Here is a 15,303-nt window from a genome sequence, read left to right as displayed (position 1 = left end):
ATTCCAAGAGAAATATGTGAGTGGTAGAAAGAGAAGAATGTATACCAAATGTACCTTGACCAAAGTTGAAGGTGGATCAATGATCACTCCAATGTGGAACAAGGAAATAGCACAATTGGTACCAATTCTTGTCGGTTTCTCACACCTACACAAGTAAAAGCTTATGGTGGAGCTTGGTTAGGATGGTGGCACAAAATTTAATGCAATTGTTAGTGAGCTTCAATAATGTTGGAAAAGATTCTCAAGTTTTCAATGCAACAAGTAGACCAAGCAATATAAGGTACACGGAAACACACACGCAAAGAGATAAGTGGGGTCGTGCAACCAAGGATGACCCAAAATGTGGAAACCACGAAAATGCTCTTGTTGCACAACACTAGAGAGATGCTAGCATGATTGCACAATAGGCAGATACGAAGACTTGTGCACAACCTACTAAGCAAAAATGCAACGACTTATATCCCAAGTATGCTCTATATATGGTGTTTCGATGATATGATCCAAGATGATCTAGTATGACAATATTAATGTTGTATGATGCTATGGTTCTTGCTTAAAGGCTCTTTTCTTATCTTTCCCCTTTTGCTTAAAAGCTTGGTTGGCTCTTTGTTGCTTGAGCTCTTTTCTCATGCAATGATTCATGAACAAAGATAGCAATTGTGTATGCGATGACAACCTTGTGACACAAGAGATGATACTAAGATATGCACCAATGATGGATGCATGCTATGGGAAGTATGATCACTAGCGTGCACAAGTCACGTTGTCGGCAATACTCAAAAGCTAGTCTTGATGGGTAAGCGACACAAAAGAGTAAGGCTATGATGCCTATCAATGTAATGGCAAGAATGATGTATCCAATAAAAAGATGAGGTTACCGTTCTTGCTTACGGTATGGTGTCAAAATGGTGTAGCGGTTGTTTTCGATGACGCGTCTGTGGCGAAGATGAGCGGCGGTGATGTTGATGTCGAACCGTACCTAAATAGCCAAAACACAATAGGAGACGGAACCGCAACTCAAATTCTCAAAGCACAATGTTGCAAAACGAGTCGGAGTGCGAAATGGGTAAGCAAAGGAGGTGCTACGCGGAAGTGGTGATGGTGTAGAGGTGGTGGGAGTGCGTATGCGGAGGTGTGGCGGTGGTGGATACCAAACTAGAAAAAATTCAGTTTTGTCAGGGAACGCCGGACGTCCGGGGGTTTACGGTCGTTCGGTCATCGGACGTCCGGAGGCGGTCGGACGTCCAATGCCTGGGCGAAATTCGGGCATGGGAAGAACAACTAGGGTTCATGATGGGGAGGAAAAATTCTTTGAATCCCGGTGATTTTGTGGATGGAAAAGGTGGAGATGAAGGGGAAAAGCTAGATCCACTCAAGGCAAAGGAAATCCATGGATCAAATCCAATAAAATTTCATCACACCAACAAATCACAAAAAACAATTGGGGCTATTTTTGTGGGGAATTTTTGAATTTGGAACAAAATCAACAAAAACAAGGCTAGAAACACAACGGGGAAGCTCCGAAATCGTGATCAATGTGGCTCTAGATACCAAGAAGATGTAGGGTGGAATCCCTAGGGGCCGATCTTTCACAAAAGGAGCGGATCCCGCGAAGAACACGAGGAACACGAGGGGGAAACGAGGGAAATCACAAGGGGAAACACGCGAGAATCACTAAAACCAACAAGAAATAGTCACACATATGCTAGATCCGAGTACACATAGAGATCACACGGTCCACGGTCAACTAAGGACGATACAAGTAGCACGATCTTCTCTGTGAGGAGGTCTTGAGGTTCTTCTTCGTGAGGAGGTCTTGAATCTGCTTGGGGGATCTTCTTCGAGGAGGCGCGATCTCCGAGGCAAAGGTATCCAAGTGGATAAGCAAAGCTCTCACACAAATATGAGCTAATCCTTTGCTAACCCTAACTAAGAGGAGGGAGAGGTCTATTTATAGTCCTAGTGCAAAAGAGGGGCGAAGTGGAGGGGTACATGGGCTTCGGCCCGAAACTGGGCGCAGCCAGGGTCCGGACGTCCGTGAGGGGTCGGTCATACGGAGGCTCGCGGAGATCCGGACGTCCGTAGGTCTTCGGATATCCATAGATTAGGTTCTGTCGCCACAGCCTCGGACGTCCGTAGGTGTCCGGTCGTCCGGTCGTCGGTCGTCTGGTCTTCCTTGGACTTCCGCTAATCGCGTTCTGTTGGCATAGCGTCGGTCGTCCAGAGGGGTTCGGGCTTCCGAAGCCTGGGAGTCATCGGACGTCCGATCCTGGTCGGTCGTCCGACCGCTGTAGCATTCGCAAGTTTGAGTTCCTTAGGCTGCTATGACCTCCAGGGGTCGGACGTCTGGGATGGGACGGTCGTCCGGTGCCTGTAGCTTCTTCCGTGGCTCTCCTTCTCCGCCTTCACGTCCATCTTCCTCTTCTGATTCTCCTTGCTCCTTAGCTTCTTCATGGCTAACTCCTTGATACCTGAGTATGCACAATGTCTTCATTTGAGGTAGTAGCCATGTCTCATGTGCAACCAAGTGGACTTGTGAGAGGAGAGATGTCACCTCGGTTTCGAGAGCTCTTGCACGAGCTCGTGTCATGGGCCCGCTAGGCACTTGGTGAGACAATGGTAGGTCAATGGGGATGACCTTGGGATGCTCCGCATCACCTTCGTAGGTGGAGCCCTCTGTGGACTCGTGCAACCATTACCCTTCGTGGGTTGAAGTCTCCATCAACGTGGATGTACGATAGCACCACCTATCGGAACCACGCCAAAAATCTCCGTGTCTATATTGCGTTTGCTCCCTCCAAACTCCTCCCATTTACCTTCATATGCAATGATTTACATTCCGCTGCTATACTCTTAGAATTGCATGTGTAGGTTGATTGCTTGACTTGTGTTAAGTTGCTAAAATCTGCCAACACTTAAAATTGGGAAAAGGCTAGATTTTTATTTGGTCAAGTAGTCTAATCACCCCCCCTCTAGACATACTTTCGATCCTACAAGTGGTATTAGAGCTTTGGTCTCCATTTGCCTTGATTTCCATAGCTTTGGTGATCATAGCCTTGTTTTCACAACCTAGGAGAGTATGGCGTCTAGTGAGGGAAATTACCACCATAGAGGTCCTTACTTTGATGGTACTAATTTTGCTAGTTGGAAGCATAAGATGAAAATGCATATTCTTGGACATAACCCCGCCGTTTGGGCTATTGTGTGCATTGGCTTGCAAGGTGAATTCTTCGATGGGAGAGAACCGAATCGTGAAGCTATCGCGGAAGAATTGAAGATGTTGCAATAGAATGCTCAAGCTTGCGATATCCTCTTCAACGGATTGTGCCCCGAAGAATTCAACAAAATCAGCCGTCTTGAGAATGCAAAGGAAATTTGGGATACTTTGATTGATATGCACGAAGGTACTGATCCCGTCAAGGAATCCAAGTTGGATGTGCTTCAAAGTCAACTTGACAAGTTCAAAATCAAGGATGGTGAAGGTGTCGCTGAAATGTACTCTAGGCTTGCTCTCATCACAAATGAGGTCGCCGGCTTAGGAAGTGAAGAGATGACCAACAGATTCATCATCAAGAAGATCCTAAGAGCCTTGGATGGAAAATATGATACCGTGTGCACATTGATCCAAATGATTCCCAATTACAAAGATCTCAAGCCAACCGAAGTCATTGGTAGAATTGTTGCTCATGAGATGTCACTCAAGCATAAAGAAAAGCTTCAAAACAAGTCTAGTGGTGCTTACAAAGCCTCATGTGATGATCCTACATCATCAAGTGAGAAACAAGTCTTCAATGAGGAACTTCTCTTAATGGTGAAGAACTTCAACAAGTTCTATAAGAGTAGAAGCAAAGAAAGAAGTTCCAAGTCAAGGTCCTACAATGACAAAAGATCTTCTAGTCGTGAACGTAATTGCTACAATTGTGGAAGACCCGGACACTGCTCCAATGAGTGTACGACTCCCTACAAAAGAAGAGAAGACTCACCTAAAAGGAGAAGAAGAAGAAGGGAAGAATCACCTCCAAGAGAAAGGAGTAGAGATGATCGTTATGAACGAAGAGCGTCTTGCAGAAGCAAGGATTCGGAAAGGAAGGACAAAATCATCAAGGAGCTATACAAAACAAAGACATCAAGCTCATGTCGGTGAATGGGTATCCATTTCCGACTCCGACAACCACTCCAAGAGAAGTTATCACTCCGGCTCTGAATATACTCAAGATGAAGGTGTTGCCGGTCTAGCACTTGTGTCAACCAACTCCTATGACATATTTGACTCACCAAATGAAGGAATTGGAAGATGCTTAATGGCTAAAGGCCCAAAGGTATCACACCTCGAGTATGTTGATTTCAATAGTGATGAAGATGATTTGCTAGGTGATGAAGATTTACTTGTTGATAACTCTAGTGATGAAAACTATGATAAACTTTCTATTAATCATGCTAATCAAGATAAAATGAATGACGATGATAAGAAGGAGATTGAGCGTATAACTAAAGAACTAAATAGTCTTAAGTTAGCTCAGAAAACTACCTTAGAAGATCATCAAGAGCTTTTAAAGACTCATGAGAAGCTAGGCTTTGAAAAGCTCAACCTAGAGAAAGAGCATGGGTTCTTAAAAGCAATCAATGATGACCTTCATAAGAAAAGTTCTTCTTACATTGCCAAGCATTTACTCTTGACTACTTACATGCCACAAGTAAAATCTAGCAACAAGAGTAAGAAAGATTATTCTTCTAGTAGTAACAATAATCATGCTAAATCCAGTATTGTTCCTTCTAGTAGTTCTCTTGATTCCACTAATGATTCTCTTAGCAAAGTTACACTTGAGCAAGAAAATAGTTTATTGAAGGGAATTATAGAGAAAGGTGGTTTACAAGAGCCTTGCCAGAAGTAAGCAATTTGAGGAAATTGTACGCAAGCAAGGAAGGCACCGAAAGAATCAAGGTGTTGGTTTTGAACGGAAGTTCAATGCCAATGGAGTTGAGTGGGAAGAAGATCCATACCCCAAGACGAAGTTTGTTCCTCAATAAGAGAAGTATGATTCTACTTCCTTAAAGGGAACACAAGCTCAAGATGATCTTCCACGACAAGACCACAAGCTAAAATGCAAGGACAAGCTTCAAGAAGAGATTGATGCATTTGAAGAAGCACCGAAGGCCTTGGTCAAGTGGGTTCCCAAGACTACATCAAGTTCTACTTCATCTAGTATGACTACAGCTCCAAGGATTCCCATCAAGATGATGTGGATCCCGAAGAAGAAGAACTAGAGAGTTCATGAGCGTGACTCCGCCGACATACTTCACTCATATTCATTTTGGCAAGAACAAGTGCAAACAACTTCCACATCTTGCACTAGTTCAAGGAGTCACAAACCCTCTTGTTGGTAAGTCAAGGGACAAGGTAACCTAATGCTTTCATGGACATCATCTTGTGTGTACTTCACTCTATGTCTATGGATATCCTTGTTTGTTCCTTGTGGGACTAACCCATGTAGGTATTGAAAGTGCAACTCACTCCAATGGATTGCTCCAAATGATCTACATCAACATTGAGCATCTACGTCTTCAACATATACATGAAGTCATCATCGACAAAACTCAAGGTTAGTTCATCCCTCTTTGGGGGGGATATCACATCTAGGGGGAGCTTTACTCTAAGAATTAAGCTAAAGCAACTCTAATGGTGTGAACACAACAATGCTTTATGTAAAAGTGGTAACCCCACTTGTGCTTAAACAGTGAGTATGACCTATGATCAAATGTTCTCATTTGACTCCTCAGTTAATATACTCATATATAGATGACCTAGTCATCGCCAATTGCTTGGTAGATGCTAGACTGTTTGCGCATGATTTGCCACATATTTCATTTGCCAAATGGATGGACAAGAATGCCTAAGAACTCCCTCTAGCTATCTATGCTTTTCTCGTGTTGAACACTATTCGTGCTACATCATTAAGTTTGATCAAGTCAGATTCAAACCCTCTGGGTGAGGAGCACTAGGAGCCACTGATTCATCATAGACTTAAACTTCCAAAACATCTCTATGTATTTCGGTCTGACCGATTCATTCCTTTCGGTCATACCGAGTTCATTGAGTTGATTTAGGTTTCAATCTCGGTGAAACCCATTTCAACAATTAGGTCACACCGAGTTGCAGTAACCGCTTGCAATTCTGCATCTCGGTGTTGTTGAGTCGTTCCACTCAGTCACACCGACAGGGTCTGGATATATATACCCACGGGTCAAATTTTGGAAATTCCTCCGAAACCCTTCGCCCGCGCATATCCAGCTCTGCCGACTCGAGGTCTTCAGATCGTCTCCTCATCGCCATCGACCCCCTACCACTGGTCTCCGCTGCCGTTGTCGGTGTAGCGAGTTCACCGCCTAGTTAGGGTATGAACTCGACCCCTATGTGCAATCTTAACCTCTGATTGCTGCACTTAGGTCAATGCCATGATTCTTACCACATATGAGATTGTTCTATCCAGCAAAAACTTCCTTCAGATTAGTTTTGATTCGAAAATTTACGGTTAGGTTTCCGCCGAACTCATCTCGGACCAACCGAATTGTAGAAACCGGTCTCACCGATTTGGCCTAGGCCATTGCACTTGTGAATTTCGGTCTGACCGAAACTTACAAACTAGTGTGACCGAGTTCAACTCTTAGTGAAACCCAAGCAATCTCGGATTCACCGAACTGTGTCTCAGTCTGACCGATTCCACTAGTTTAGACTCTAATATTATTTTTGTGTCACCGAGTTTAACAAAATCGGTACCTCTAAAATGCTTTATGTAGAAAACTAAAACTAAGTTTTTGACTCAATTGTTTTGCAAAATCTCTGCACTTTGTGATGCTCATCCACTCTATCTCAACTATATCCATTCACAGGGTCGGCTTTCAGGTCAGTTTGCAGTTTCAGCCATGTCAGATCAAAGTGACAACTAGAACAAGTCTGAGGAACAAGTCAACCTGAGTGAGGGCACTAGTCCCTCTGGCAGCTATGATGAGGGTAGCAGAAGCACCCAAAGCAACTTGCCCAAGGCAGCAACCAGAACAAGGAAGAAGAGAAACCCAGTCCTAGACTAAGGGGTCCTCGGGCTGCTGGTCTATCTCTGATGGGCTGAACAGGTGGGCCACTCTGTAACTACTGGAAGGCTGAGCTATAAGGTGACTCCGTGTTCAGGAATGAAACTTTGGAAGCCTTGGTGTGTCCTCCAAGTCAAGATGGAAAGAAACAACATGTTTATTCCCAGATGGCAACCGACCATGTGTAACCCTAGGTACCCTTGGAGTCTATACAAACTAGAGGGTTTAGTCCGTAGAGGCTAGAAGAAGAACCATCATCCTACTCATCTAGGGTTTAGTTCATCTGATCTCCTGGTATATCGACTCTGCAACCATACCCACATCAATATAATCAAGCAGGATGTAGGGTTTTACCTCTTCGAGATGGCCTGAACCTGGGTAAATATTTTCCATGTCTTTCCTGTTCCCCATTGATCCAAAAACCATAGCTTGGGACCTGATACGTCTCCGTCGTATCTACTTTTCCAAACACTTTTGCCCTTGTTTTGGACTCTAACTTGTATGATTTGAATGGAACTAACCCGGATTGATGCTGTTTTCAGCAGAATTGCCATGGTGTTGTTTTATGTGCAGAAAACAAATATTCTTCGAATGACCTGAAACTCCACGGAACATCTTAATAAAAAATCCTCACCAAAGATGAAGACCAGGGGTCCCACACCCTTCTCACGAGGGTGGGGGCGCCCCCCCCCTAGGGCGCGCCCCCTACCTCGTGGGCCCCCTGGAAACCCTCCGACGCCAACTCCAACTCTATATATTTGCTTTCGGAGAGAAAAAAATCAGAGAGAAGAAATCATCACGTTTTACGATACGGAGCCGCCGCCAAGCCCTAAAACTTCTCGGGAGGGCTGATCTGGAGTCCGTTCGGGCTCCGTAGAGGGGGATTCGTCACCGTCGTCATCATCAACCATCCTCCATCACCAATTTCATGATGCTCACCGCCGTGCGTGAGTAATTCCATCGTATGCTTGCTGGACGGTGATGGGTTGGATGAGATTTATCATGTAATCGAGTTAGTTTTGTTAGGGTTTGATCCCTAGTATCCATTATGTTCTGAGATTGATGTTGCTATGACTTTGCTGTGCTTAATGCTTGTCACTAGGGACCGAGTGCCATGATTTCAGATCTGAACCTATTATGTTTTCATGAATATATGTGAGTTCTTGATCCTATCTTGCAAGTCTATAGTCACCTACTATGTGTTATGATCCGGCAACCCCGAAGTGACAATAATCGGGACCACTCCCGGTGATGACCATAGTTTGAGGAGTTCATGTATTCACTATGTGCTAATGCTTTGTTCCGGTTATCTATTAAAAGGAGGCCTTAATATCCCTTACTTTCCAATAGGACCCCGCTGCCACGGGAGGGTAGGACAAAAGATGTCATGCAAGTTCTTTTCCATAAGCACGTATGACTATATACGGAATACATGCCTACATTACATTGATGAATTGGAGCTAGTTCTGCGTCACCCTATGTTACGACTGTTACATGATGAACCGCATCCGGCATAATTATCCATCACTGATCCGGTGCCTACGAGTTTTCCATATACTGGTTCTTGCTTATTTACTTTCTCGCTGCTACTGTTACAATCACTACAAAATACCAAAAACATTACTTTTGCTGTCTTTACTTTTGTTGCCGCTACCACCACTATCATATTACTTTGCTACTAAACACTTTGCTGCAGATACTAAGTTTCTAGGTGTGGTTGAATTGATAACTCAGCTACTGATACTTGAGAATATTCTTTGGCTCCCCTTGTGTCGAATCAATAAATTTGGGTTGAATACTCTACCCTCGAAAGTTGTTGCGATCCCCTATACTTGTGGGTTATCAGGACTAATTTCTGGCGCTGTTGCCGGGGAGCATAGCTCTATTCTTTGAGTCACTTGGGATTTATATCTATTGGACACTATGAAGAACTTGAGAGATCCAAAAACCAAGATCTATCCCTCAACTATGAGGGGAGGTAAGGAACTACCATCTAGCTCTGCACTTGATTCACCATCTGTTATGAGTAAGTTAGCGACACCTACACCTGCTTCTTCTATTCGTTCTGATATGTCGCATGTTATTGATGATGCCACTTATACTACGCATGATACTTATGATGAAACTGCTTCTATGCCTGATACTACTGTGCCCCTTGGTGAATTTCTTGATGAACAAATTGCTAGGGCTAGAGAAAAAGAAATTATTGAATCTGAATACGATAATGATAGTGATGATGAAAATATGCCTGTTATTCCTGAGGGTTATCTTTTTGATATGGAATCTTCTGCCGCTATTTTAGCTTGCAAAGATAGATATGAGATTGAGAGGTTATTAATTAAATGGAACAAAGAATCACTTAGAGATAAAATGAAACCCGACCCTGCTTTTGCTACTTCACCTATTTGTGTTCCTGATAAGGATTATGAATTCTTTGTTGATCCTGATATAATTACTTTGGTTGAATCTGATCTGTTTTATGGCTATGAATCTGAAACTATTGTGGCACATCTTACTAAGTTAAATGATATAGCTGCCCTATTCACTAATGATGAGAGATCGCGTTACTTTTATATACTTAAAATATTTCCGTTCTCATTAAAGGCTGATGCTAAGATATGGTTTAATTCTCTTGATCCTGGTTGTGTGTGTAGTCCCCAGGATATGATTTATTACTTCTTTGCTAAATATTTCCCCGCTCATAAGAAACAAGCTTCTTTGAGGGAAATATACAACTTTGTGAAAATTAAAGAAGAGAGTCTCCCACAAGCTTGGGGGAGGCTTCTCAAGTTACTTAATGCTTTGCCTGATCATCCTCTTAAGAAACCCAAAATACTTGATATCTTTTATAATGGACTAATCGATGCTTCCAGAGATTACCTGGATAGTTGTGCTGGTTCTCTTTTCAGGGAAAGAACACCGGATGAAGCTGAAATTCTATTGAATAATATGTTGACAAATGAAAATAATTGGGCACCTCCTGAGCCAGCCCCTGAGCCAACTCCTGCTCTAATTACTGAGCCTATTCCTAAACCAACTGCAAAGAAGAGAAGTGTTCTATTCCTCAGCCCCGAAGATATGCAAGAGGCAAAGAAATCTATGAAAGAAAAAGGTATTAAAGCTGAAGACGTTAAGAATTTACCTCCTATTGAAGAAATACATGGTCTTAATATACCACCTGTCGAAGAAACATATGATCTCAATTCTTCATTTATTGAAGAACCTCTTAATCCCGATATCCTGACACAGGTAGTAAAGGTAAATTTTCTCTATAGATATGATAAAGCTGAGATCCCTCCTACTAAAATTGCTAGTCGGTGCTTGGATGAGTTTGATAACTTTATGTTTAAGCAAGATGACTTCACTGCTTATTTTCGTAGACAATTAGAAGAAAATGCTTATATGATTAGACGCTTGGGTGATTATATGGCTAATATTAAAGGTGAACTTAAACTTGTTAGAAAACATGCTTCTATGGTTACCACTCAAGTAGAACAAGTACTTAAGGCTCAAAAAGAAGTGCTTAATGAAATGAATAGTAAGAAAAATGATTATGTTGTTAGAGTGGCTACTAGAACTGGTCGAATGACTCAGGAACCTTTGTATCCTGAAGGCCACCCTAAGAGAATCGAGCAAGATTCTCAAAGAAATAATATTGATGTTCCTAGTTCTTCTAAAAAGAAGAAGAAGAAAAATGATAAAATTGTGCAAACTTCTAGTGAACCTATTGCTGAACCACCTAATAATCCAAATGATATTTCTATGTCTGATGCTGAAACACAATCTAGTAATGAACATGAACCAAGTAAAAATATTAATGATGATGTTCATGATGATGCTCAACCTAGTAATGATAATGATGTAGAAATTGAACCTGTTGTTAATCTTGATAACCCACAATCAAAGAATCAACGTTATGATAAAAGAGACTTTGTTGCAAGGAAACATGGTAAAAAAGGGAACCTTGGGTTCAGAAACCCATGCCTTTTCCTCCAAAACCATCCAAGAAAAAGGATGATGAGGATTTTGAGCGCTTTGCCAAAATGATTAGGCCTATCTTTTTGCGTATGAGATTAACTGATGTGCTTAAAACAAATCCTTATGCTAAATATATAAAACATCATTACTAATAAAAGAAAGATACCGGAAGCTGAAATTTCCACCATGCTTGCTAATTATACTTTTAAGGGTGGAATAGCAAAGAAACTTGGAGACCCCGGAGTACCTACTATACCTTGCTCCATTAAAAGAAATTATATTAAAACTGCTTTATGTGATCTTGGAGCCGGTGTTAGTGTTATGCCTCTCTCCTTATATTGTAGACTTGACTTGAATAAGTTGACACCTACTGAAATATCTTTGCAAATGGCTGATAAATCAACTGATATACCTGTCGGTGTTTGTGAGGATGTGCCTGTTGTGGTTGCAAACGTTACTATCTTAACGGACTTTGTTATTATTGATATTCCCGAGGATGATAGTATGTCTATTATTCTTGGAAGACCTTTTCTTAATACTGCAGGGGATGTTATTGATTGCAACAAAGGCAATGTCACTTTTCATGTTAATGATAATGAGCATACGGTACACTTTCCGAGGAAACAACCTCAAGTTCATAGTATCAACTCTATTGGAAAAATTCCATCGATTATATTTGGAGGTTTTGAATTTCCTCTTCCTACTGTCAAGAAGAAATATGATATTCTTATTATTGGGGATGTGCATATCCCCGTTGAGGTAATTTAGTGTTATTCGAAATTTCTCCGGTTTCATGATTATTGGAATGAGTTTGTTAACAAGACTTGATCAACCTTGTTAGTGGATTCTTTTTTATGAGCATGAGATGGATGAAACTAGAAGCACAACCCTCTGTACCCCACTTTTACTTTCTGTTAATTAGTAGAAATAAAGTAAAAATAGTATTTTTCTGTCTGTTTCCTGACTTATACGTGCAATATAAAAATATCCCAAAAATAAAAGTCCTCAGAATGACATGCCAATTTAATATGATTTTTTCAGGAATATTTGAGGATTTACTATGCAAAAATCACCGCGGGAGGAGCTGTCACCTGGCCACGAGGGTGGTGCCCCCCTCTAGGGCGCGCCCCTTGCCTCGTGGGCCCATGGTGCCCTCCTCCACTTATCCCAGCACCCATCTTCTTCCTCTGTCTGACACAAACCCGAAAAACCAACTCAAGCACGAGTTCCAGCCACTTTTGCTGTGATTTTTGATCTCCTTTCTCAAAGCACCTCTCGCAAAACTGCTTGGGGAGATTGTTCCTTGGTATGTGACTCCTCCATTGGTCCAATTAGTTTTTGTTCTAGTGCTTTATTCTTTGCAAATTTTTGCTGCATAGGTGACCATGTTCTTGAGCTTGCATGTCAAATTTATATGGTTTTAAGTAGTTCTAATGATTGATATAGGCTCTAGGCACTTGTAGGAGTAGTTGCTATCAATATTATTGAGTTTGGTTTACTTTTATTTTGAAGTTACTAAATATTTCAGAATTTTTTAGAGAAAAACAATATCCTTAGGAAGATGTTCCAAGGTGGTTCTTCTAAGAAGCAAGGACCCAGGATTGCTATGCGCGATGCTGACGAGGATCCACCAAGAGACGCTCCAATACGGCCTTGCGAATGGCCGTCGGAAAATTTTATGGACCGTGCGGGAATTAAAGAAGAATTCAAAGCATATTTGTGCAATGCCAGTCTTGAGGATTTTGAGGCTAACAAATGCCCCCAGTATCATGATCTCACAAGTTCATTTGTGAGGAGGTTTGAGTATTCATCTTCGCGTAATTCTCCTTCAGTCATGTTTGATCTCTATGACAAATCTTATACCATGGACTTAGAGGATTTCACTTCTCCTTGCAAACTTCCATCATGGGGTAGTGTTAGGGAGCCCCCTAAATCTGAATTTAGAAACTTTCTTGCTAGTATAACTGTGGGGGAATCTAGAGATATAACGCAGGCTACCATAGGGAGCATTCACTTTCCTGCTATACATTATTTTTCTCTCTTCATCGGTAGATGCATAAATGCTAAGGATGAAGCATGTCACATGTGTGTCCCTGATCTCAGCATTCTTAGGAGTGCTGTGTTAGGAGACCAATCTTATCATATGGGAGCCATTGTAGCTCGTAGGTTGCATCATAATAGACATAATGGAGATTTCTTTGGAGGAATTTATGCAACCCGCTTAGCTCATTTTCTTGAGATAGACATTCGTGAGGGTGATATAGAGTTGCCTCCTGCATATTTAGATGATGACTCTATGGCTTCGTACCAATTTGTCGAGAGGCCTGAATCACCTCTCGTATATCGTTTAATTTTGGATAAACGATGTGTTTTCCGTATTACTCTCCCTTCTCCTGCCTTCTTTGATTCACAGACAAAAGGAAGATATGTTATTACCAGAGAGGAGGCAGAAGAGTACGAGAGGAGAGCGGAGGCAGCTCGACTCCACGCTGCAGCTCAGCAGGCGATAACTGCTGCACATTAGTATGATCCCAACTATTCCTCCTCATCACAGTACGACCCCAACAACTATTATTATGGATATCCGCCAGGCCAGCCGTGGCCAAAGACAAACTTAGGCCAAAAGCCTAAGCTTGGGGGAGTACGTATTTCTCAGCGACATTACATTTATGCTGACACACACTCATTGCTAGGTGTCGGTGCTCATACTTTTTCACTGTAATATCCATGCTAGTTTATTTTCTTTTTCCTGCTTTCTTCTTGTGTATTTGTTAAACCTTAAGAAAAACCAAAAAAATTAGTAGTACTTTTTTTCTGCTGTAGTAGTAATAATTAAAAAGAAAACCCAAAAATATTTCCCGTTCTTATTTTGCTTGTTGGGAGCTTTCCCGTGTAAATAGTTTTACTTCTTTTCTTTTATTTGGGGGTCAGTAGGAGAAGACCATAATTAAATTGTTGAAGTGGCTCTTATATGCATTATTGTTGATTTAACCCAGAGCCCATATTGCCTTGTCTTCTCCTGTTTATTGAATGCTCGCAGAATCCAGCTTAGTCCAATGCACGTACACTCTTATTATTATTCACACTGTTCGGTCGTGCAAGTGAAAGGCAATTATGATGATATATGATGGATTGACTGAGATGAGAAAAGCTGGTATGAACTCGACCTCTTTTGTTTTTTGTAAATATGATGAGTCCCTCGTTCTTGATTCAGCTTATTATGAATAAACATGTTTGCAATGACAATTAGAGATCGTAGTTGCTTGTGCCATGCTTGATTAGCTATGAGTTATAATGATTTACCTTGTATGCCAACATGCTATTGAGATCATTATGATGTGGTATGATGGGGTGGTATCCTCTTTTAAATGATTTAAGTGACTTGACTTGGCACATGTTCACGCATGTAGTTGAAACAAAATCAACATAGCCTTCACGATATTTATGTTCATGGTGTATTATATCCTACTCATGCTTGCATGCAATGTTTATTAATTTTAATGCATGTACATGGCTGTTGTCGCTCTCTAGTTGGTCGCTTCCCAGTCTTTTGCGAGCCTTCACTTGTACTAAGCGGGAATACTGCTTGTGCATCCAATCCCTTAAACCTCAAAGTTATTCCAGATGAGTCCACCATACCTTCCTATATGCGGTATCTACCTGCCTTCCAAGTAAATTTGTATGTGCCAAACTCTAAACCTTCAAATAAACATTCTGTTTTGTATGCTCGAATAGCTCATGTATCAACCAAGGATGTCCTTATCTTCCGTGTTCGGCGGGTTATTCTCAAGAGGAGTGGACTTCGCTCCTCACTCACGAGAAAATGGCTTGTCACCGGGATGCCCAGTCCCATGCTTTATGCAAACTAAATCAAAATTAATTGCAAACAAAACTCCCCCTGGGACCTGATGTATGTTGGAGGCACTCGTTGTTTCGAGCAAGCCATGGATTGATGCTTGTTGGTGGAGGGGGAGTATAAACTTTACCATTCTGTTTGGGAACCGCCTATAATGTGTTTAGCATGGAAGATATCGCCATCTCTTAGTTGTTACGTTGACAATGAAAGTATACCGCTCAAAATACAATTTATCTCTATTGCAATACCGAGCTCTAGCACCTCTACAAATCCCTACTTCCCTCTACGAAGGGTCTATCCATTTACTTTTATGTTGAGTCATCACCCTCTTATTAAAAAGCACTAGCTGGAGAGCACAACCATCATTTGCATTCATCACTGTT

Source organism: Triticum dicoccoides, chromosome 7A (assembly GCF_002162155.2).
Source record: "Triticum dicoccoides isolate Atlit2015 ecotype Zavitan chromosome 7A, WEW_v2.0, whole genome shotgun sequence".
NCBI lineage: Eukaryota > Viridiplantae > Streptophyta > Magnoliopsida > Poales > Poaceae > Triticum > Triticum dicoccoides.
Note: the sequence above shows the minus strand (reverse complement) of the source record.